We start from the raw sequence: 21372 nt of genomic DNA, 5'->3' as shown, positions 1-21372 counted from the left end.
ATCACCCAACTTAGAGGATTAACCTCCCGCATGCATATATTTGTATTTTCTTTTTTAATAAAATCTGTTCATATCTTCTACAAACGCTCAAGCCCTATTAATCTGAAACATTCATCGTCCGATTATAAAGCTACAGATCGACAGAAAGTAAGTCAAATTCACTACGCGATCATGATTAAGACCAAAAATGAAAACCAAATTCATTAAAAGGTCGATCAAACGAGGGTTAAACCCAATCTCTACAAAATCGGCAAAGATGAAAACAGAATAATGCAAGAAGTTATAGAAAGTGACCTATAGAAAGGACCTGATGAGGTCCTAATAAAATGGATTGCTATAAAATAACTTAAAGACTGGCCGACGTAAAGAAGTCGGACCAGTCGCAATAACCGAAGTTATAAGTAAATCCCTAGAAAGAGGTCTGGCCAGCCCTATAAAAGAGGATTACTATAACTTAGAAAGGCCCGACATGATGAAGCCGGCCCAAAGTATAAAAGTTATAAAAGTAATCCCTGAAAGAGATCTGAACAAGGTCCAAGAAAGAGGATTACAAAATAACTTAGAAGAGCCCGACGTGATGAAGCCAGCCTAAAGTATAAAAGTTATAAAAGTAATCCCTGAAAGAGATCTGAACAAGGTCCAAAAAAGAGGATTACAAAATAACTTAGAAGAGCCCGATGTGATGAAGTTGGCCCAAAGTATAAAAGTTATAAAAGTAATCCCTGAAAGAGATCTGAACAAGGTCCAAGAAAGAGGATTAATAAATAACTTAGAAGAGCCCGACATGATGAAGCCGTCCCAAAGTATAAGAGTTATAAAAGTAATCCCTGAAAGAGATCTGAACAAGGTCCAAGAAAGAGGATTACAAAATAACTTAGAAGGAGCCGACATGATGAAGTCGGCCCAAAACATAAAGCTACAAAAGTAACCCCTGAAAGAGACCTAAATGAGGTCCAAAAAAGAGGGTTACAAACAACAACTCGGACAAAAACCGACTTGAAGAAATCGGCAACCTCAGCGTTATAATTCCTAACAAAGACCTGAACAAAGTTCAAATAAAATAAATTGCTGAAAACAGCATCAGGCAAAGGAATCAAGCCAATCAGGTCAGACAAAGTTCCAACACTCCCAAAGCCTACAAAGGTACCAAGACAAGCGCAAACAGACATAATATAAAAACACAAAGTTATAATAATAGCCAGCTTCAGAGGCCACCAATATCAGCCCAAAAAGCCTGGAAACTACTTTGTTTATCAAAATAAAGTTGCTAAACCAGCAACTAAAAAAAGTGTCAAAAGTCAGCAAACAAAATAAAGAGTTCAAAAGCCCACAAGCCGGGCTATCTATACAAGTAATTACAAAATTCAATTAAACACCCGAAGGCTTCTCGGCAGCATCAGCACAGGGTGAAGGAGGGCGAGTCTGGAAAGGCACTGCGTCCACTGTCCCGTCATCCCGATTCAAGATTTGGCAATCAGGATCTAATTCGGGATGAGCAGGAGTTGAAGAAGCCAACACAACAGAAGCTTTGGCGGCAGGCTTGGAAGGAGGCTCAGCATCATCATCATCGGGATCATCGAGGACAATCTTACCATCCTTCACAACATTATCCAAACTAAATAAAGCAAGGTCGACCTCTGGGGCAAGAACTCGAACCTGCTCCTTCAGGTTCTCATAAGCAGCAGTTACTGTTCATACCCTGGGTCGAGCTGTTCGACCCAGAATGTTCTACAGACAAAGCGACCGACCTCTTCAGATCAGGACAACCCAACCCCTTCTCAAAGAGCTCGGCCAAGTCACAGGAAAGCCCAAACAAATGGCCTAAATAGAGGAACACGTCCCAAATCCAAGGGCAGTCCAAGCCCGTAGAGATAAAGGCGGTTCCCTTGAAGATAAATGACCTCACTTGAAGTTAAGATAAGATAACTAACTTATCTTATCTAAAAAGGTCACTCCACACCATTATAAATACACTGGAGCACCCACGTATAACTCATACTCTGATTCTACTCAATACCTGTTTAATACCCTTGCTAACTTAAGCATCGGAGTCCCTTGCAGGTACCCTTCGGTGACAAGGGATCAGCAGCATTCTCAAATTCTACAAGTCGGACACACCAGCTCCAGCTGCTATACACCTGCCGGACACGTCGGCTCTGACCAGCACAGAAGATCTCGTCCGAGATCGACCTACAGTTTCAGGTAACCCTCGAAACATTGGCGCCGTTGCCGGGGAACCTGGAAGTCATCCCATCACCATGGCGGACGACCATGACAACGACCACGATTCAGGTCTGGAAGATAGAACACCGCACAGGAACGCGGATGTCACGCTACAAGATACTCCGAAAACCAACAAAGACAAAGACTCACCAAATTCTGGGGCAATAGAAGCGCTCCTAGACCGCCTAAAACAACTTGAAAAAGAAACCCAACAACAACGAGAAATCGGAAAGGATCTACAAAGAGAGGTGCGGAGATGTCGAGAATTGGAAGAAAAACTACAGCAATTGGAAGCCGAAAATTCACGAAGAAAATTCACGCAAAGAGCAAGACCCGTTCACCAGGGAAATCATGAAAACCAAAATTCCAAAAGACTTCAAACTCCTAGATATGACCCTATACGATGGCACCACGGACCCCAACCACCACCTCAGCAACTTCGAAAGCAGAATGTACCTTACCGACGCCCCAGATACTGTTCGCTGTAAAGCCTTTCCAACAACTCTCACAAAGACAGCAATCCGATAGTTCGACAACCTACTCCCAAAGTCCATCTCAAGCTTTGATGACCTAGCTAAAAAATTCCTAGCCAGATTCTCTATTCAGAAAGATAAGGCCAAGCACGCCCCCAGCTTACTAGGAATCAAACAAGGAGATCGGGAGAACCTCAGTAACTACATGGAAATATTCAACAAAACGTGCATAGACATACAAAGTTTACCAACAGAAGCCGCCATCATGGAACTCATCAATGGCCTGTAAGAAGGACCTTTTAGCCAATCTATATCAAAGAAGTACCTGACCTCCTTAGACGAAGTATAGGAACGAGCAGAAAAATATATCAACATGGAAGAAAACGCTCGGTTAGGAGAGACCTCAAAATCGAGGACCTCCTACCGAGACAAAGACAAGGAATCCAAGAGAAAAGAAGATCGACAAGGGGAGAAAATAAAAAAATACCACAATTACACTCCTCTCAGGGCATCCCTAGTCGAGATATACAAAGAAGTCTGCCATACAGAAAAAATCCCCCCAGCTCGGCCACTCAAAGGAAAAAAAGGGAGGAGGAAACCGGAAGGAATATTGTGAATACCATCGAGTCCGTGGACACTCCACAAATGAATACTTCTACTTAAAAAATATCATAGAGAAATTAGTGAGAGAAGGAAAATTAGATCGATTTCTGGCCACCCGAGATGATGATCAAAGAAAGAGACGAAAGGATGAAGATACCGAGCGAACTGAACGATCACCTCGGACACCAGAGAGACATGTCCACATGATACATGGCGGATTCGCAGGAGGTGGGATCTCTAAATCATCTCACAAAAGATATCTCAAAGAAGTATATCATGTCGAGGGAAAGGAGGAAGCACTCAACATCCCGGCAATAACATTTACTAAAGAGGACGCCTCCGGCATCATCTCAGGACACGATGATCCCATGGTCATCACCATCATATTGGCAAACGCCAATCTACACCACACCTTAATAGACCAAGGGAGTTCCACCGATATTTTATTCAAAACAGCCTTCGATAAACTCGGCTTAGAAGAGAAAGAACTTAAAGCATATCCAAACAGTCTGTTCGGACTAGGAGATACCCCGGTTCAACCGCTGGGATACATACCACTACATACAACCTTCGGAAAAGGGAACCAATCCAGGACCCTCAGAATAGAATACATCGTGGTCGATGTAAGTTCAGCTTACAATGCTCCCATAGGTCGGACAACACTCAACCAACTTGGCGCGATAGTCTCGACCCCACATCTATGTATGAAATTCCCCACTACGAAAAGAATAGCCACGATAAAAGCAGATCAAAAGATGGCACGTCGCTGTTATAACGAAAGCCTAAACCTCAGAGGCAGGGGAGAAGTGTTCCACACAATCGAGCTGGGCAGAGCCCAACGACGAGAAGACCTTCGTCCACAACCAGAAGGTGCGATAGAGAAGATTCAGATCAGGGATACTTCGGAAAAAACAACGAATATCGGCATAATCCTAAGAGAAGATTCAAAAGAATTACTAATACAATTCTTACGAGATAATGTTGATCTCTTCGCGTGGAAAGCCGCAGACATGCCAGGAATAGACCCTAAGCTAATGAGCCATAAGTTGGCAGCCTATCCAGGATCTCAGCCGGTATAGCAGAGACGAAGAAAACATGGGCCAGAGCGATCCTAGGATGTGGAAGAGCAAGTACAAGCACTACTGGAAGCAGGGTACATAAGAGAAGTCAAATACCCACTATGGCTAGCCAACATCGTCTTGGTGAAAAAATCAAACGGGAAGTGGCGAATGTGCACCGATTACACCGATCTCAACAAAGCTTGTCCAAAAGATCCATATCCACTCCCAAGTGTTGACGCTCTGGTAGATGCTTCCTCCGGATATAGATATCTCTCATTTATGGATGCTTACTCGGGGTACAACCAAATCCCCATGTACCCACCAGATCAAGAAAAGACCTCGTTCTTAATACCGAAAGCAAACTACTGTTACATTGTGATGCCTTTCGGTCTCAAAAACGCAAGAGCTACTTATAAAAGGCTAATGAATAAAGTCTTCTCGGATCACATCGAAAAGATCATGGAAGTCTACGTGGACGACATGCTAATAAAAACACAAAGCGAAGAGACATTATTGTCCGACTTGGCCCAAGTGTTCGACACCATAAGAAAGCATGACATGCGACTCAATCCCGCGAACTGCACCTTTACAGTAGAGGCGGGCAAATTCCTAGGTTTCATGCTCACACAAAGAGGAATTGAAGCAAATCCAGACAAGTGTCAGGCCATACTCAACATGAAGAGCCCAACCTATGTCAAAGAAGTACAGCAACTCAATGGGAGATTGGCCGCCCTATCCCGATTCCTAGCAGGAGCTGCGATAATATCTCTCCCCTTCTATGCTACTTTAAGAAAGGGAAAACAGTTCGAATGGACAACAGAATATGAGCAAGCCTTCCATGACTTTATGAAGTTCTTAGGACGGCCACCCATCCTATCTCGACCACGAGAAGGAGAACCACTCATATTATATCTCACAGTAGGAAGCCGGGCAATAGCCTCAGTACTAGTCAGAGAAGATGAGAATGGACAACAACCCGTATACTTCATTAGCAAAGCACTACAGGGATCCGAGCTGAACTACCAGAAAATAGAAAAATTCGCCTATACTCTCATTTTAACATCCCGACGACTCCGCCCTTACTTCCAGGCTCACACCATTAAGGTTCGAACTAACCAGCCCCTAAAAGGAATATTGCAGAAAACAGATTTAGCAGGCAGAATTCTAAAATGGGCAGTCGAGCTGTAAGAATTTGACCTCCAGTATGAAGCTCAGACGGCCATCAAATCACAGTATCTGGCCGACTTTATCGCAGAATTCACAGATGTCCTGGAAACCGTCACAGAATGGAACCTCTATGTGAACGGTTCTTCAAATAAAACTGGAAGCGGCGCAGGCGTAATAATAGAAAGCAACCAAGAAACCCAAGTCGAGCTCTCTCTCAAGTTTGGGTTCCCGGCCTCAAACAACCAGGCGGAATATGAAGCATTGTTAGCTGGTTTGAAGCTGGCTGAAGAGGTGGGAGCTAAAAAACTCAACATTTACAACGATTCACAAGTGGTCACATCACAAATAACAGGGAGCTACCAAGCCAAAGATCCCACCATGAAAAAGTATTTGGATAAGACCAAGGAACAGCTCAGACAAATCGGGGAATATAAGATCTGCCACATACTCCGCGAACAAAATGCCCGAGCTGACGCACTCTCGAAACTAGCCAACACCAAACCAGGGGGCAACAATAGAAGCCTCATCCAGGAAATGTTACAAAACCCGTCAATTTCTGAAGAAGAAAAAGTCCTAGCCATAGTAAACCAGGACCAAGGATGGATGACCACCATAATCAACTACCTCAAAACAGGAACACTCCTAACAGAAGAAAAAGAGGCGAAAAAGCTAAAAAGGGAGGCACAATACTACACCATCATAAACAACATACTGTACAAAAGAGGGATCTCAGTACCATTATTAAAATGTGTTCCGACCTCCCACATAAGGGAAGTGTTAGAAGAAATACATGGCGGCATTTGTGGCAACCATCTCGGAGCACGGGCTCTTGTCAAAAAAGTACTCCGGGCAGGGTTCTATTGGCCAACATTACAGAAAGAAGCCACAGAATTTATAAATACATGTCCACCATGTCAAAAACATGCCAACTTTCACATCGCCCCGCCAGAAGAGCTCATCAGCGTGACTTCTCCTTGGCCGTTTGCAAAATGGGGACTCGATCTTCTTGGCCCCTTTCCCCAGGGATCAGGACAAGTTAAATTTCTCACAGTAGGGGTGGACTACTTTACAAAGTGGATCGAGGCAGAACCCCTAGCTAGCGCCACCGCCCAAAGAAGCTGAAAATTCCTATATAGAAACATTGTTACAAGGTTCGGAGTTCCATATTCAATAACCACAGACAATGGCACTCAATTCACAGATGGAGGCTTCAGAAAACTAGTAGCCAACCTGAATATAAAGCACCAGTACACCTCCGTCGAACATCCACAGGCCAATGGACAGGCCGAAGCCGCCAACAAAGTCATATTGGCCGGGTTAAAACGGAGATTACAAGATGCAAAGGGAGCCTGGGCAGAAGAGCTTCCACAGGTCCTATGGGCATATCGAACGACGCCACATTCCACCACAAAGGAATCCCCCTTCCGGTTAGCATACGGAACAGAGGCAATGATTCCAGTAGAGATTGAGGAAAGATTGCCTAGAGTAGTTCATTACAATGAGGGAGCAAACTCCCAACTTCAGAGGGAAGAGCTCGACCTACTACCTGAAATCCAAGAAAGAGCTCGGATCAGGGAGGAAGCTCCAAAGTGCCGAATGGCTTCCAGATATAATCAAAAGGTAGTACCGAGAAGTTTTACAGAGAATGATCTTATCCTAATCCGAAATGATATTGGAACAACTCGACTAGGAGAAGGAAAGCTGGCAGCAAACTGGAAAGAACCCTACCGAGTTATAGAAGTACTTGGGAAGGGCTACTACAGACTGTCCGAACTCGATGGACGAGAGCTTCCCAGATCATGGCACGCCTGCAACCTAAGAAGGTACTACAGTTAGAAAAGGTAAAGGATCTCATTATTGGATGCACTCTTTTTCCTGAAAAGGTTTTTTAATGAGGCACCAGGTTGAGACCTAGACACTATCTAACTTAAAAGGATGAAAAAATTCCCACATGTATATATTTTTTGCACTTTTCTTTGAATGAAATTTATTTAGATATTCTACAAGATTTCAAGACGCATTAATTTGAAGTATTCATCGTCCGATTATAAAGCAACAGATCGGCAGAAAGTGAAAAACAATTTCACTGCACGATCACGATAAAGATAATCGTTCGATAAAGGTGAAAACGCGATTCACCCAAAGGACGATCTAAAGATGCCAACCACTTTCTACAAATCGGCAAATATGAACACAGAATAATGTAAGAAGTTATCGAAAGCAATCCAAAAAAGAGCCTGACGAGGCCTTACGGATAGCTAAAATAATAACTTAAAGACTGGCCGACGTTCAGAAGTCAGACCAAGTCAACCCAAGTTATAAGTAAACCCTAGAAAGAGGTCTGGCCAACCCTATTAAAGAGGATTACTTTAACTTAAGAAGAGATCGACCTAACGAAGTCGGTTTCCTACAAAACAAAGTTATAAAAGTAATCCCTGAAAAAGACCTGACAAAGGTCCAAGAAAGAGGATTACAAAAATAACTTAAGAAGAGATCAACCTAACGAAGTCGGTTTCCTACAAAACAAAGTTATAAAAGTAATCCCTGAAAGAGACCTGACAAAGGTCCAAGAAAGAGGATTACAAAAATAACTTAAGAAGAGATCGACCTAATGAAGTCGGTTTCCTACAAAACAAAGTTATAAAAAGTAATCCCTGAGAGAGACCTGACAAAGGCCCAAGAAAGGGGATTACAGAAATAACTTAGAAAGAGATCGACCTAATGAAGTCGGTTTCCTACGAAAACAAAGTTATAAAAGTAATCCCTCAAAGAAACCTGATCAAGGTCCAAGAAAGGAGATTGCAGAAATAACTTAGAAGGGACCAACGCAAAAGAATCGGTTACGGAGCGCCAAAAATACGTACAAAGGTGAGAAAACCGAGAAACAAGTCAGACCCACATAGACACAAACTCAAAGGAGAAGAGAAAACAAAGTCAAGAACCTTGATATAATCTACAAAGTTAAAAAGGCCTTGGCGGCCATCAACTCCTACCAAAGATAACGAGCTACTTTTGTTTTTCAAAATAAAAGTTGCTAAAACAAGCAACTAGAGACAGTTAGCAAAATAAACAAAGTTTTAAAAAGCCCACAAGCCGGGCCAGCTACATAAATATCCAGAAAGAGATCAGCAAGCATCAGGAGCCTTCTTGGCAACCTCAGGACAAGGAGAAGGAGGGCGAGTCTGAATAGGCACAGCATCTATAGTTCCATCCTCTCGGTTCAGAACCTGGCAATCCGAATCAGGTGCAACTGGAGGAGCAGAAGAAGTCGACACTTTGGCAGAGGACACAGGGGGAGGATCAGCATCATCATCACCCTCGTCATCAGGGACAATCTTTCCATCCCTGACAACGTTGTCCAGGCTGAAAAGGGCGAGATCGGCCTCGGGAGCAATGACTCGAACTTGCTCCTTCAAGTTCTCATAAGTAGCAGTCACACTGCCAACAAGATGACCTTGGAGCTCAGAATAATCTTCCTGGGCATTGTCCAACTCCCCCCTCAGACGCATCACCTCCCGATAAGTCGTAACAACTCTCCTTATGCATCAGGGCTGTGTCCTCGGCCAACCTCAAAGAAGCTGCCAGTGAAAGAGAACTCGCCTTCTCATTTTCTAGATCCTTCTCCAACTTGGTCACCTTTAATTCAAGTTCCTCCTTCAGCCCCTTCATCCGGTCGAACTCCTGCTTTGCCTCCTCCATAAATGCTTTGGTAGCATGGAGAGGAAGATTTTGAGCAGTCTGGTATATAGCTGATGAGCGGATAATTTATGCGCTTTTTGGCATTGTTTTTAGTATGTTTTCAGTAGGATTTAGCTAGTTTTTAGTATATTTTTATTAGTTTTTAGCTAAAATTCACTTTTCTAGACTTTACTATGAGTTTGTGTGTTTTTCTGTGATTTCAGGTATTTTCTGGCTGAAATTGAGGGACCTGAGCAAAAATCTGATTCAGAGACTGAAAAGGACTGCAGATGCTGTTGGATTCTGACCTCCCTGCACTCGAAGTGAATTTTCTGGAGCTACAGAAGCCCAATTGGCGCGCTCTCAACGGCGTTGGAAAGTAGACATCCTGGGCTTTCCAGAAATATATGATAGTCCATACTTTGCCCAAGATTTGATGGCCCAAACCGGTGTTCAAAGTCACCCTCAGAATTCCCAGCGTTAAACGCCGGAACTGGCACCAAAATGGGAGTTAAACACCCAAACTGGCATAAAAGCTGGCGTTTAACTCCAAGAAGAGTCTCTACACGAAAATGCTTCAATGCTCAGCCCAAGCACACACCAAGTGGGCCCGGAAGTGGATTTTTATGTCATTTACTCATCTTTGTACACCTTAGGCTACTAGTCCTCTATATATAGGACCTTTTACTATTGTATTAAGGATCATCTGATCTTTGGAATCGTTTGATCTTTAGATCTTTTGATCACTTTGGGAGGCTGGCCATTCGGCCATGCCTAGACCTTGTTCTTATGTATTTTCAACGGTGGAGTTTCTACACACCATAGATTAAGGTGTGGAGCTCTGCTGTACCTCGAGTATTAATGCAATTACTATTGTTCTTCTATTCAATTCCGCTTGTTCTTGTTCCAAGATATCACTTGTTCTTCAACTTGATGAATGTGATGATCCGTGACACTCATCATCATTCTCACCTATGAACGTGTGACTGACAACCACCTCCGTTCTACCTTAGATTGGGTGAATATCTCTTGGATTCCTGATACACGATGCATGGTTGATCGCCTGACAACCGAGTGCTCGCCTGACAAACGAGCCAGCCATTCCGTGAGATCAGAGTCTTCGTGGTATAGGCAAGAACTGATGGCGGCATTCAAGAGAATCCGGAAGGTCTAACCTTGTCTGTGGTATTCTGAGTAGGATTCAATGATTGAATGACTGTGACGTGCTTCAAACTCCTGAGGGCGGGGCGTTAGTGACAGATGCAAAAGAATCACTGGATTCTATTCCGGCCTGATCGAGAACCGACAGATGGATAGCCGTGCCGTGACAGGGTGTGTTGAACATTTCCACTGAGAGGATGGGAGGTAGCCACTGACAACGGTGAAACCCTTGCATAAGCTTGCCATGGAAAGGAGTAAGAAGGATTGGATGAAGACAGTAAGAAAGCAGAGAGACAGAAGGGACAAGCATCTTCATACGCTTATCTGAAGCTCTCACCAATGATATACATAAGTATCTCTATCTTTATCTTCATGTTTTATTCATATATCATCTATACCCATTTGAGTCTGCCTGACTAAGATTTACAAGGTGACCATAGCTTGCTTCATACCAACAATCTCCGTGGGATCGACCCTTACTCGCGTAAGGTTTATTACTTGGATGACCCAGTGCACTTGCTGGTTAGTTGTGCAAAGTTGTGTTTATGCCATGGTATTGAGCACCAAGTTTTTGGGGCTATTACTAGGGATTATTTGAGTTGTGAAAAGTAGTGATCACAATTTCGCACACCAAGTTTTTGGCGCCGTTGCCGGGGATTGTTTCGTGTATGGACAACTGACGGTTCATCTTGTTGCTTAGATTAGGTATTTTTCAGAGTTCTTAAAAATGAATTCTAGAGTTTCATGATGATCTGTTGAAATCTGGCTGGCTGAGAAGCCATGTCTAATCTTATTGGACCGAGGTTTCAACTGATCATCACAAAAGCTTGTTGATTTCTATCAATCTTGCTATTGGAGCGATGATCTGCTAAGGCTTGGCTGGCCATTGGCCATGTCTAGTGTTTTGGACCGAAGCTTTCTTTGAAAGCTTGGCTGGCTGTGAAGCCATGTCTAATTCCTGGACCGAAGTCTTAGACTAGCATTGCAATGATTCCTGGAATCCAAATTGAGAATTCTGAAACCTTCATTTTCTATTTCCATATAATTTTCGAAAAATCCAAAAAAATTGTCAAATTCATAAAAAACCAAAAATATTTTATGTTTCTTGTCTGAGTCTAGTGTCTCATTTTAAGTTTGGTGTCTTGCATGCATTGTTTATTTGATCTTGGTTCTATTTTCAAGTCAATAGTACAGGGAACTGAAGAATCAGAACATGCAGCAGAGGAATTACACAGAAAAAGCTGGGCGCTCAAAACGCCCAGTGAAGAAGGACAGACTGGCGTTTAAACGCCAGCCAGGGTACCTGGTTGGGCGTTTAACACCCAAAAAGGTAGTGCATTGGGCGTTAAACACCAGAATGTGCACCATTCTGGGCGTTTAACGCTAGGATGGCACAAGAGGGAAGATTCTGTTTTCAAATCAATTTTTTTTCAAGTTTTCAAAGTTTTTCAAAATCAAATCTTTTTCAAATCAAATCTTTTCAATCAAATGTTTTCAAAATCAATTTCTTTCCTTTTTCAAAGATACTTGCTATCAATTAATAATTTGATTCAACATTTCAAGTATGCTGCCTTTTCTGTTGAGAAAGGTTTAATGTTTGAATCATATCTTTTCTTGTTAGGCAAGTCATTAATTTTTAAAATCAAATCTTTTTAAAATGTTTTCAAATCATATCTTTTCAATCATATCTTTTTAAAAAGCATAATTTTTTATCATATCTTTTTAATCAAATCTTTTTTAAAACAGTTTTCAATCATATCTTTTTTTTATTCTAATTTCAAAATCTTTTTCAAAAATCACTTGATTTCTTTCCCACTTTTAGTTTTCGAAAATTATCAATCAATTTTTCAAAATGTTTTTTAAAATCTTTTTAATTAATTTTCGAAAAATCTCTTCCCCTCTTCTCACATTCTTCTATTTATGGAGTACTACTCCTCCTCAATGCACAATTCGAACTCTATCTCACTAAGTTCGAATTCTTCTACCTCTTTCTTCTATTTTTCTGTTCCTCTGACACCTCAAGGAATCTCTATACTGTGACATAGAGGATTCCATATTTTCTTGTTCTCTTCTCTTTCATATGAGCAGGAGCAAAGACAAAGGCATTCTTGTTGAAGCTGACCCTGAACCTGAAAGGACCTTGAAGCGAAAGCTAAGAGAAGCTAAGGCACAACTCTCTGTAGAGGACCTAACAGAAATCTTCAAAGAAGAAGAACCCATGGCAGCCGAAAACAACAACAATGCAAGGAAGGTGCTGGGTGACTTTACTGCACCTACTCCCGACTTCTATGGGAGAAGCATCTCTATCCCTGCCATTGGAGCAAACAACTTTGAGCTTAAGCCTCAATTAGTTTCTCTAATGCAACAGAATTGCAAGTTCCATGGACTTCCATTGGAAGATCCTCATTAGTTTTTAGCTGAATTCTTGCAAATCTGTGACACTGTCAAGACTAATGGGGTTGACCCTGAGGTCTACAGACTTATGCTATTCCCTTTTGCTGTAAGAGACAGAGCTAGGACATGGTTGGACTCACAACCTAAAGAAAGCCTGGACTCATGGGAAAAGCTAGTCAATGCCTTCTTGGCAAAGTTCTTTCCACCTCAAAAATTGAGTAAGCTTAGAGTGGAAGTCCAAACCTTCAGACAGAAGGATGGAGAATCCCTCTATGAAGCTTGGGAAAGATACAAACAATTGATCAGAAAATGTCCTTCTGACATGCTTTCTGAATGGAGCATCATAGGTATTTTCTATGATGGTCTCTCTGAACTATCCAAGATGTCTTTGGATAGCTCTGCTGGAGGATCTCTTCATCTAAAGAAGACGCCTACAGAAGCTCAAGAGCTAATTGAAATGGTTGCGAATAACCAATTCATGTACACTTCTGAAAGGAATCCTGTGAACAATGGGACTAATTAGAAGAAAGGAGTTCTTGAGATTGATACTCTGAATGCCATATTGGCTCAGAATAAAATATTGACTCAGCAAGTCAATTTGATTTCTCAAAGTCTGTCTGGAATGCAAAATGCACATGGCAGTACTAAGGATGCTTCATCTGAAGAAGAAGCCTATGATCCTGAGAACCCTTCAATGGAAGAGGTGAATTACATGGGAGAACCCTATGGAAACACCTATAATTCTTCATGGAGAAATCACCCAAATTTCTCATGGAAGGATCAACAGAGACCTCACCAAGGTTTCAACAACAATAATGGTGGAAGAAACAGGTTTAGCCATGGCAAGCCTTTTCCATCATCTTCTCAGCAACAGACAGAGAACTCTAAGCAGAACCACTCTGACTTAGCAACCATGGTCTCTGATCTAATCAAAACCACTCAAAGTTTCATGACTAAAACAAGGTCCTCCATTAGGAATTTGGAGGCACAAGTGGGACAGCTGAGTAAGAAAGTTACTGAACTCCCTCCTAGTACTCTTCCAAGCAATACAGAAGAAAATCCAAAAGGAGAGTGCAAGGCCATCAACATGGCCGAATTTGGAGAGGAAGGAGAGGAAGTGAACGCCACTGAGGAAGACTTCAATGGGCGTGCACTAGCCTCCACTGAGTTCCCCAATGAGGAACCATGGGAATCTGAGGCTCAAAATGAGACCATAGAGATTCCATTGGACTTGCTTCTGCCTTTCATGAGCTCTGATGAGTATTCTTCCTCTGAAGAGGATGAGTATGTCATTGAAGAGCAAGTTGCTAAATACCTTGGAGCAATCATGAAGCTAAATGACAAGTTATTTGGAAATGAGACTTGGGAGGATGAACTCCCTTTGCTCACCAAAGAATTGGATGACTTGTCTAGGCAGAAATTACCTCAAAAGAGACAGGACCCTAGGAAGTTCTCCATACCTTGTACCATAGGCACCATGACCTTCAAGAAGGCTCTGTGTGACTTAGGGTCAAGTGTAAACCTCATGCCTCTCTCTGTAATAGAGAAGCTAGGGATCTTTGAGGTGCAAGCTGCAAGAATCTCACTAGAGATGGCAGACAATTCAAGAAAACAAGCTTATGGACTTGTAGAGGATGTTTTGGTAAAGATTGAAGACCATTACATCCCTGCTGATTTCATAGTCCTAGAGACTGTGAAATGCATGGATGAATCTATCATCCTTGGCAGACCCTTCCTAGCCACAGCAAAGGCTGTGATTGATGTTGATGGAGGTGAACTAATCATTCAAGTGAATGAAGAATCCTTTGTGTTTAAGGCTCAAGGATATCCCTCTGTCACCATGGAGAGGAAGCATGAAGAGCTTCTCTCAAATCAGAGTCAAACAGAGCCCCCACAGTCAAACTCTAAGTTTGGTGTTGGGAGGCCACAACCAAACTCTAAGTTTGGTGTTGAACCCCCACATTCAAATTCTATGTTTGGTGTTGGGAGGTTCCAACAATGCTCTGAGAAAATGTGAGGCTCCATGAGAGCCCTATGTCAAGCTACTGACATTAAAGAAGCGCTTGTTGGGAGGCAACCCAATGTTATATTTTATCTATTTTCCTTTGTTATTTTATGTTTTCTGTAGGTTGATGATCATGAGAAGTCACAAAATCAATTGAAAAAGCAAAAACAGAATGAAAAACAGGAAGAAAAATAGCACACCCTAGAGGAAGGCCTTGCTGGCGTTTAAACGCCAGTAAGAGTAGCAGTTGGGCGTTTAACGCCCAGTCTGGCACCATTTTGGGCGTTTAACGCCAGAAAGGGGCACCAAACTGGCGTTAAACGCTAGAAAAGGGCAAGAACTTGGCGTTAAACGCCAGAAATGGGCACTAGCCCGGCGTTTAACGCCAGAATTGGCACATAGTGCATTTTTGCACGCCACTTGGTGCAGAGTTGAATTTTCCTTGACACCTCAGGATCTGTGGACCCCACAGGATCCCCACCTACCCCACCACTCTCTCTCTTCTTCACCCATTCACCAATCACCTCAACCATTCTTCCCCAAAAACCCCTCACCTATCAAACCCCATCTTTCTCTTCACCACTCACATCCACCCCTATATAAACCCATCTTCACTCCATCATTTTCACACACTCTAAACACTACTTCTCCCCCTTTGGCCGACCCACAAAGCCATCTCCCTCTCCTCTATTCCTTCTTCTTCTACTCTCTTCTTTCTTCTTTTGCTCGAGGACGAGCAAACCTTTTAAGTTTGGTGTGGTAAAAGCATTGCTTTTTGTTTTTCCATAACCATTTATGGCATCCAAGGCCGGAGAAACCTCTAGAAAGAGCAAAGGGAAGGCAAAAGCTTTCACCTCCGAGTCATGGGAGATGGAGAGATTCATCTCAAGGGTGCATCAAGACCACTTCTATGAAGTTGTGGCCATGAAGAAGGTGATCCCTGAGGTCCCTTTCAAACTCAAAAAGGGTCAACTTTGATCAAAGGTTGGACCAAGTCCTCACAGACATTTGTGAAGAGGGTGCTCAATGGAAGAGAGATTCAAGAGGAAAGCCGGTTCAACTGAGAAGGCATGACCTCAAGCCCGTCACTAAGAAAAGGATGGAGCAAACAAGAGATCCCACTCATCATGAAATCCCTGAGATGCCTCAAGGGATGCACTTTCCTCCACAAGACTATTGGGAGCAAATCAATACCTCCCTAGGAGAATTGAGTTCCAACATGGGACAACTAAGGGTGGAGCACCAAGAACATTTCATCCTCCTCCATGAAATTAGAGAAGATCAAAGAATCATGAGAGAGGAGCAACAAAGGCAAGGAAGAGACATTGAGGAGCTCAAGCACTCCATAACACCTTCAAGAGGAAGAACAAGCCGCCATCACTGAGGTGGACCCGTTCTTTAATCTCCTTGTTCTTTATTTTCCTGTTTTTCGAAATTTTCATGCTTATGTTTGTCTATGTTTGTGTCTTATGATCATTAGTGTCTTAGTGTCTATGCCTTAAAGCTATGAATGTCCTATGAATCCATCACCTTTCTTAAATGAAAACTGTTTTTAATCACAAAAGAACAAGAAGTATAGGATTTTGAATTCATCTTTAAAACTAGCTTAATTAGTTTGATGTGGTGACAATACTTTTTGTTTTCTGAATGTATGCTTGAACAGTGCATATGTCTTTTGAATTTGTTGTTCATGAATGTTAAAATTGTTGGCTCTTGAAAGAATGATGAAAAAGGAGACATGTTACTGAGGATCTGAAAAATCATAAAAATGATTGTTGAAGCAAGAAAAAGCAGTGAATACAACAAAAAAAAGGGAAGAACGAAAAAAAAAGAGAAAGAGAAAGGGAGAAAGAGAAAAAGAAAGAAATGAAGTTGTGATCCAAGGCAAAAAGAGTGTGCTTAAGAATCCTGGACACCTCTAATTGGGGACTCTAGCAAAGCTAAGTCACAATCTGAAAAGGTTCACCCAATTATGTGTCTGTGGCATGTATGTATCCGGTGGTAATACTGGAAGACAGAGTGCTTTGGGCCACGGCCAAAGACTCAATAAGTAGCTGTGTTCAAGAATCATCATACGTAACTAGGAGAATCAATAACACTATCTGGATTCTGAGTTCCTAAAGAAGCCAATCATTCTGAATTTCAAAGGATAAAGTGAGATGCCAAAACTGTTCGGAGGCAAAAAGCTACTAGTCCCGCTCATCTAATTTGGAGCTAAGTTTCATTGATAATTTGGAGTCTATAGTATATTCTCTTCTTTTTATCTTATTTGATTTTCATTTGCTTGGGGACAAGCAACAATTTAAGTTTGGTGTTGTGATGAGCGGATAATTTATGCGCTTTTTGGCATTGTTTTTAGTATGTTTTCAGTAGGATTTAGCTAGTTTTTAGTATATTTTTATTAGTTTTTAGCTAAAATTCACTTTTCTAGACTTTACTATGAGTTTGTGTGTTTTTCTGTGATTTCAGGTATTTTCTGGCTGAAATTGAGGGACCTGAGCAAAAATCTGATTCAGAGACTGAAAAGGACTGCAGATGCTGTTGGATTCTGACCTCCCTACACTCGAAGTGGATTTTCTGGAGCTACAGAAGCCCAATTGGCGCGCTCTTAACGGCGTTGGAAAGTAGACATCCTGGGCTTTCCAGCAATATATGATAGTCCATACTTTGCCCAAGATTTGATGGCCCAAACCGGCGTTCAAAGTCACCCTCAGAATTCCCAGCGTTAAACGCCGGAACTGGCACCAAAATGGGAGTTAAACGCCTAAACTGGCATAAAAGCTGGCGTTTAACTCCAAGAAGAGTCTCTCCCCGAAAATGCTTCAATGCTCAGCCCAAGCACACACCAAGTGGGCCCGAAAGTGGATTTTTATATCATTTACTCATCTTTGTACACCTTAGGCTACTAGTCCTCTATATATAGGACCTTTTACTATTGTATTAAGGATCATCTGATCTTTGGAATCGTTTGATCTTTAGATCTTTTGATCACTTTGGGAGGCTGGCCATTCGGCCATGCCTAGACCTTGTTCTTATGTATTTTCAACGGTGGAGTTTCTACACACCATAGATTAAGGTGTGGAGCTCTGCTGTACCTCGAGTATTAATGCAATTACTATTGTTCTTCTATTCAATTCCGCTTGTTCTTGTTCCAAGATATCACTTGTTCTTCAACTTGATGAATGTGATGATCCGTGACACTCATCATCATTCTCACCTATGAACGTGTGACTGACAACCACCTCCATAAGGCAAGGGAAAGCGCTACGCTTTCTCAAGGGCATTGCACAAACATAGAAGAGCGCTCTCAGGCCAAGAACGCTGCGTTCACTCTGAACGAGTGCATGCGATACTTTCAAATTTGGGATCATGCACGCGTACGCGCCGATGTGACAATAGTGAAGAAGGACGCGTTTGCGTGGATGAAGTGAAGTGTGGATTTGACATTCTTGTAATCCACGCGTACGCGTAGGCGACGCGTACACGTGGAAGGAGCGTTCATTTCGCAAACGCTACATTCTTAAAGCGAACGTTGCAAGGGATGCGTACGCGTGGGTGACGCGTACGTGTCGATGAGGCAAAACACCAGGGACGCGCAAGCGTATAGCACACATATGCGTGGGTGCAAGAACGCTCTGTTCTCCAAAACAACGCTACGTTCTCCTGAAGCCTTATTCTGAATCAAATTCACTCTAAGTCCACTTAAAAGCAAGCAAGCCCACAATTGTCAACCAATCAAGGCCACAAGAATCATCTAGAATAGTTAATTTTTATTTTATTGTAATTTTCTTTCAATTTTATTTAAGTTTGTAATTTAGGATTGCTTATATAAAGGCCTTAGTTCATAGAATTAGTCATGCTGGATTGGTGGAGTCTTCGGATCCTCTCTGTTCACCATCAGCCTCTTCTTATTTTCTTTTTCTTTCTCACTTTTGTAAATATTTTTAGTTATGAATTACTAACTCTTTCCATTGAGAAAGATAGCTCTATTGCTATTTGATGGATTGATTGTTTTTATTCTTCTTCTTCTATTCATCTCTCTTAATTTACTGGAAAGAATTTTGTTCTTCAAGCTTAGCATTCAATTATCTTGGAAAAGAGAATGAATGCAATTGGGTTTTATGGGAACTTTGGAAGAGGAAACATAAAACCATGCTTGAAAATTTTTTCTCTCACTTGAATAGATTTGGGTTTTGGTAGGGATACGGTGACATGAAATCTCTCCATTATTTGGATCCAGAAAAGTGTGTGGTATAATCAGGGATCTATCTTCATCTCTCTTTATGAGCAATTGGACCAAGGAATTGGCTGATTATCAAGATTTGAGAGATTGAGTCACCAAGGAATTGGGGCTCAATCAATCATGATTGCCAAGAGGTCAATGTGTTGCATGATTGAAGATGAGATGAAATTAATTAATCTGGATAATGCAATATCTCTTGATCCCAATGTTTATTTTGCCTTTTCTTTCTTTTACTTACTTTGTGCTATTTTCATTTTCTGCACTTTACTTTTCCGTGCTTTATATTTATGCCATTTACTTTCCTGTACTTTATTGCTTTCCTCTATTTTTCATGTCATTTATATTTCCTGTTTGCTCTTCACTCCAATCTAAATAGTCTAACTAGGATAATCAATTAGCAATTGTTTGCCTTAATCCGTTAATCCTCGTGGGATTCGACCCCACTCCTAGTGGGTTATTACCTGACGACAATTCAGTATACTTGCCAAATGGGAAAATTTTGCAGAGATGCAAGATTTCTTTCTTCAAGTTTTATAGCGCTGTTGTTGGGGATTAATTGTGATTAATAAACTACCGGTTAGTTGATTACCTAGCTTAGACATTTTTTTATGTTCTTTTCTTTTTTTTGTCATTTAATTTCTTTTAATTTTCTCTTGCTGCTAGGTGTTTGTGTTATTGCCTCACTAAGAATCCTTATCCTCTGATATAAGAAATTTTAATTTTTCTTGGTGGTTGTGTTTTACCAAATTCAAAGGGAGTTCATTTCACATTTTGATCAATAATATCATATGGGATATTGCCTACCACTACAAAATGATTCAAGTCATTGTCCTAATGGTGACTGGGAATATCACCAAGGAATGAGAGATAATGATCAATCAAATTTCATGGGAAACTTTCCACCACCACAAAATAATGCACGTCATTATACTCAGGGTGGGTGGGAGTATCAAGAACATGAAATAGGGTACTTCCCAGAGCCACAATATAGTCCATATTTTGATGAGTGTAATCACTACTCATGTTGTGACTGGAAAGATCAAAATCAAAGAGGTTTAACTCATTCATACCCCATTCATCAAGAGCCATTACATCTTAATTATCCAACCTCACCTCCTAGTTTTACATGTCTAAATTCTTCCCCACTCGATAATAATCTTACAAGATTAGAAGCCACAATGGCACGGTTAGCAGGGGCATAGAGACAAGTACAAGCCAACTTTAACCAATCACCACAACCATGTGATGGCAATGACAATCTTGCAAGATTAGAAGCTGCACTGGCACAGTTAGCACAATTCCATGCTGAAAATCCAATCACTTTCTCTCCTTGGCTATGGGAAGAGAATAATACCACAAGAGGAGGAGTGCTAAACAAGGAGGATGAAGATCAAATGGTGGGTGAAAAGGAGGAAGTGGAGACACAAGAAAAAGAAGCCCCTATACCAAGAGAGATTCCAATGAAAAAGGAGGAGGTTGTGAGAGTATATAAGCCTAGAGTTTTCTAATAAGCGGATAATTTATATGCTTTTTGGCATTATTTTTAGGTAGTTTTTAGTAGGATCTAGCTACATTTTAGTATATTTTTATTAGTTTTTAAGCAAAGTTTCCATTCCTAGACTTTACTATGAGTTTGTGTGTTTTTCTGTGATTTTAGGTATTTTCTGGCTAAAATTGAGGGACCTGAGCAAAAATCTGATTGAGAGGCTGAAAAAGGACTGAAGATGCTGTTGGATTCTGACCTCCCTGCACTCAAAATGGATTTTCTGGAGATACAGAAGCCTAATTGGCACGGTCTCAATTGCGTTGGAAAGTAGACATCCTAGGATTTCCAGCAATATATAATAGTCCATACTTTGCTCAAGTTTTGATGACGCAAACTGGCGTTTAAATGCCAACTTCCTGCCCTATTCTGGCGTTAAACGCCAAAAACAGGATCAAAGCTGGAGTTAAACGCCCAAACTGGCATAAAAGCTGGCATTTAACTCCAAGAAAAGTCTCTACACATGAAAGCTTCAATGCTCAGCCCAAGCACACACCAAGTGGGCCCGGAAGTGGATTTCTTCATCATTTACTTATTTCTATAATCCTAGTAACTGGTTTTAGTATAAATAGGACTTTTTACTAATGTACTCATATCTTTGGATTATCCTTAGATCATCTTTGGAACGTTTTTTCTTAGACTTGGAGGCTGGCCACTCGGCCATGCCTAGACTATTTTCACTTGTGTATTTTCAACGGTACAGTTTCTACACACCATAGATTAAAGTGTGGAGCTCTGCTGTCCCTCGAGTATTAATGCAAAGTACTGATGACAAGTCATCTTAGCCTAGTTTCACTAGCCTTTTTCTTTTGTTTTCAATT

At 41.5% G+C, this 21372-nt stretch overlaps 1 non-coding gene across 1 annotated transcript; it reads right to left on the bottom strand.

Annotated features, from left to right (window-relative positions):
- Positions 1-12980: 12980 nt before the first annotated feature.
- Positions 12981-13088, bottom strand: LOC130964832 (small nucleolar RNA R71). The gene has a single exon (XR_009080902.1). It is a non-coding gene; the product is annotated as a small nucleolar RNA R71 (small nucleolar RNA).
- Between the last annotated feature and the right edge of the window lie 8284 nt (positions 13089-21372).

This window comes from Arachis stenosperma, chromosome 2, assembly GCF_014773155.1.
Source record: "Arachis stenosperma cultivar V10309 chromosome 2, arast.V10309.gnm1.PFL2, whole genome shotgun sequence".
NCBI classification, from domain to species: Eukaryota; Viridiplantae; Streptophyta; class Magnoliopsida; order Fabales; family Fabaceae; genus Arachis; species Arachis stenosperma.
Note: the sequence above shows the minus strand (reverse complement) of the source record. Positions and strands in the feature narration are given on the sequence as shown.